Consider the following 4,804-nt stretch of genomic DNA (forward strand, 5'->3'; position numbering starts at 1 on the left):
ATTGTGACCATAGACAGAAGCGAAGAAACGTTCCCTGTGTCGTGATATAAAGGTATGTGGTTTTACCCTGGGGGTCCAGGGGTTTAAAGCCCCCTGCTAGTGTATTATTACCAGGGGGGTCCAGGGGGGCAGAGCCCCCTGGCTGGGCGTATATATTACCAGGGGGGGTCCAGTGGGCAGACCCCCGGGCTAGGCGTATATTTACCAGGGGCTGGGGAATATATAGATCGTTGTGTAAAAATCACACATTTTAAGGTTAGGTTGGTTTATTGGTTGGACCAATATACGATTACCAGGGGGGATCTGGTTTATGTAAAACCTAGTTTTTTGCCAAACACAGATTTTATTCCCGTAGATTTTTTTGGGAAACGGCGCATAGGTCCGTAGACTTTAAAGGGGGCGGGAACTCCGTAGATTTCCTTAGCCGTTTTTAACCGATTTTTGTGCTTGTTTCTTCGTTGTCGGACAATGTTTGGCTGGGGTTTTCGAAAAATCGATTTTACGTTTCAGAAATCATTTTTTTTCTGCAGGTTCCTTTTGACATCCGTGCTATCCATTACCCCCCCCCCCCTTAAACCCCCGGTTTCCCCACGCACCCCCCAAGATCGTTGGGTAGAGGAAATATATAAAAATCTGTTTTGGAACTTGTCTCTAAGAGGGTGCGTCGCTCTCGGTAACAATTCCAACTTTCCCAAAAAATGGATCTAGGTGCGTGGGGTGCGATCCGCATTAGTATGAGTTATTCTTTTTTTTTGAAAGAAATGATAACGCATAAAACCCTGAAGCCCGGTTTTTTTTCCCAAAGGCGGTAAACTGCCCACTTTGCAATTTTCCCTTGCAAACCATAAAAATCGACATATGTGGTATTGTGGAGTAAAAAAAAATTGCAAAGAAAAAAACGGCGCAAAAGTTGAGTTTTCTCGACCTGCGATTACACAGCACGTTTCTGCGGGGGGACACTTTTGGGCCCTTTTTTAAGATAGTTTTGTTTGTAAATCTTTGGCGCAAAAGTATTGGGATCAGCTCAAATTATAAATTATTAGTATTTCTAAGCCAACTAGCGAGTTGGGAGGAGTTTTTGTTTGAAGTAAACAAAAATTTGGTTTTATAAAACCAAAATTCAATAGGAAGGTCCGTGTAAAAAATAGTTGAGATCGAGGAACGTGCTTGTGCGCCGAAAATACAATAGAGCAACAGTTGAGCCAGGTGTGGGGCTTTGGGGGGATTGGCGTGTGATAAAAAGAAAATTTTTTGTTTTCCATTGCTTGGTACAGACCGAGTGCCGACACCTTATACCCTAATTAAGAAATATATAAAAAAAAACAGGTATATACAGTGATGGATGGGCCCGCCTACCCCTAAAATTCAAACATGGTGACAAACATCTGAGTATTTAACATTCTGAAACTTTGTAACCCCCACGACCCACAAAGCACACCAAAAAAATTTTAAAGATTGTGGAAGATTTTTAAAGGGGTGGCTAAAACGGCCAGGATCCGAAGTAAATCACCCACAATACCGGCCGCTTTTTTTTTTAAAAAAAAGGAGCATGAAAAATCGCTCATTCATGCGTTTTTTTTTTTTTTTTTTTTTTTTTTTTTTTTTTGCAACGCTGAATTGTACCCGCCCCAAGGGGGGGGAGAGCGATGCCTTCCCAGAGGAAAAAAATTAGGGAAAGGGTTTCCAATTTCCCAATTGTTTACAGAAAATTAAACATAAAAATGTACTTTTACTTATTTGAATACAAATACCATGTTTTGCTCTGTAACGACAAAAACATTGAAAGGTTAAAAAAGATTACTTCAGAAACACTAAAACAAGGAACAAGCAAACGACCAATTACTGACAGCTTTGCGTTTTTGCTGTTACAAAAACGACAAAATTTTACCAAAGAAAATTTTAGCAAAGCGTTAGAGTTTTTTGACCCCTAAAAAATTTGATTTTTCGGAAAACCCTGCCCTCGACCGTGAAAAACGTTCTGTGTGTCCGTTCCTTTAGAAAGTTGACGTGTAAAAAATATTTTATTGAAAGCCGGTTTTTACAAATCAGGAAAATTTTCTGCCCCTGGAAATACTACTCGGAGATCGACGTATTATGGCGAAGCATACTAACGAGGCCCACGATTAAGGTTTGTACAATTAAATTTTTTTAAAAACGAAACCGGGAAATTTTCATATATTTGCAGGGAAAATTTCAAGTAAAAAGCAAATTCTTGCAAAAAAACCCTTACTTTTTAATTGGATATAAACAGGAAAAATTAAAAAATTTATTTCCGATTTGGGCCCTTGCAAACGACCGCAGTTGAATGATCGGGGCCAGCTCAGCGCGCGAGGAAAATCGGGCTAAAGCTTTCGTAGTTCCGGGGGAACGGAAAAGTATTTTAAGCTGCGGGGCATGAAGCACCGCCACGGCCCCCAAGGTATTTTGGCCTCGGACAAAGGTCAAAAAATTTCCCATCTTACTTTTTGAGACAAGTATAAGTATTGAGCTGTTGCAATATTTACATAATCATCGGTTAATTTATCGAAAATGACAACCGGGTCTTCCCAGACAATATTTATATCGTCAGATTTGTTTTCGTGAGATGACAACGAATCTGATATTTTAAGTTGCATTCTCCAGCCGACAATCTTGATGTGATTTAATAAGTCCCGATAGCGGGGAGGCATGAAGTAGATCAGGGAAATTGTGGGGTAAAACAGGCTGAGATAAGAAGAAAAGAGAACAGAAATGTGTAAAACAAGCACAAAAAACGCTTAAAATCGGACAATGAAACTCTACGCACCGACGCGCCAACTTTCGAAAAACTCTACGGGAACCAAACCCATCGTTCGGTAAAAATCTACGGGATTTCACATAATCAGATCCCCTGTGGTAATCGTACAATGCGTCCTAACCAATAAACCAACCTAACCTTAATTCTGTGAGATTTATACACTACGATCTATATATTCCCTAGCTCTGTGTTAATATATGCGCCTAGCCAGGGGGCATAGCCCCCTGGACCCCCATGGTAAAACCACATACCTTTACATCGCGAAACACCGAATGTTTCTTCGCTTCCGTCTATGGTCACAGTTGCTTGGTTTCTAATAACTTTTTTCAGCATTTGCGGCACTGGATGGGTTCAAATATCAGGCTGTGATAGAAGCGAATGTCTAATTGTCCAGTATATCCACAAAAGAGCTTTAAAAATGACCCGGAATCGACGCAGCACTCGAAATAAAACATTGCTCACCGGCGTTTCTCGACATATTGGCGTTGCTGGCCTGTCAAATCTCCCGGTGGCAAAACGCGCATGCGCACACGGTTATTGTACAGAATAGCATAAATACTTACCCAAACACGTAAATGAGGAACAATAAAAGGAAAAGAACGCATTACATACATGAATTCGAGAAAACTGATGCTGATAATGACAAAATATTCGTTCTCACGAGCGCGTAGCAATACAAGGACTACTTGGTAGTGAGTTCCGTGTCACATTTGTTTTGATTCTCGCGAAGTAAACATGGAAGGGACTTAGAAAAGGAAGGGGCGATCTTCACTCTTGTGTTTCCTATATCTCCCTTATTTTCGATTTGCACACCTTTTGCCATAGATGAAAAGGGTCTTAGTTTTCGTCAAGGTAACCACTCAATACACTTATTTTACTGTACTCTTGGTTAACAAGCACGATAGATTTTCTTAATCATCACTAAGGTTTCTAAGGTTTACTAAATTGCTTTCACAGTTTGTTGTTTGAAAATAACATCCGCGGAGACTGCTTGTGCCGCAACGATTGCGTGACACGTAACTGTCAATAGCGCTTTTTTTCCATTTTATTTACTTTTTTTATTGGTCAATAGCGCTTTTTTTCCATTTTATTTACTTTTATTATTGGTTAATGCTATCAATAAATAAAATACCGTTGGTATTCGAGGAACAATTAAGAAAACCTAATGTATAAATTTGATTCGGTCATCAGGAAACTTTCGAAACGCATTTTCATAATAAAAAGTTGCTTTTGTCCAATCATTCATATATCTAGTGCATATGTATTGCGCATCATCAGGCAAAATTAATCCCAATTTAAGCGCAGAATAGAATTTCCCTCATTTTATGGGTGAACATGGCTCCCGTCCCCCTAGAGTTTAAACTAACCCGATTTAAAATACAGTGTGAAGCAGACTCTTACATATTTTATCAAAAGTTCCGCCAGTCATCGAGTCAAATGCGACGGAAATCATCATTATAACACGTTAAACCATGAAAGGGGGATTCCATTCCAAAAAAATGGTTTCGAAAAGTCGGAGGCTGGTTGAAAATTGAAATTTACCCAATATCCTTGTGCGCCTGCGCGTTTTGCTACCCGGGAGATTTGACAGGCCGTGCAACGCCATTACGTCGAAAATGTGAGAATGTCTCATTTTAAGTGCTGCGTCGTTTCCGGGTCCCTTTTGAAAGCCATATTGTAGATAACAGGGCAAATAGACATCAGACTATTACACCCTGATATTTGAAGCCCTCAAGTGCCCGAAAAGGCGGAAAAAGTGATTAGAAACCAAGCAATTGTGATCATAGACAGAAGCGAAGGAACGTTCAGTGTTTCGCGATATAAAGGTATGTGGTTTACCCTGGGTTCCAGGGGGCATAGCCCCCCGGCTAGGTGTATACAATACCACGGAGGTCCCTGCTAGGCATATATATTACTATGGGGGTCCAGGCATATATATTATCACAGGGGATCTATATATTGCCTCGTTGGTTTATTGATTAGGACGCATTTATTATTACCAAGGGATGTGGATTAGTAGCTCGCTGG

The sequence above is a fragment of the Penaeus monodon genome, unplaced genomic scaffold (genome assembly GCF_015228065.2).
Source record: "Penaeus monodon isolate SGIC_2016 unplaced genomic scaffold, NSTDA_Pmon_1 PmonScaffold_56, whole genome shotgun sequence".
In the NCBI taxonomy this organism is placed as follows: Eukaryota; Metazoa; Arthropoda; class Malacostraca; order Decapoda; family Penaeidae; genus Penaeus; species Penaeus monodon.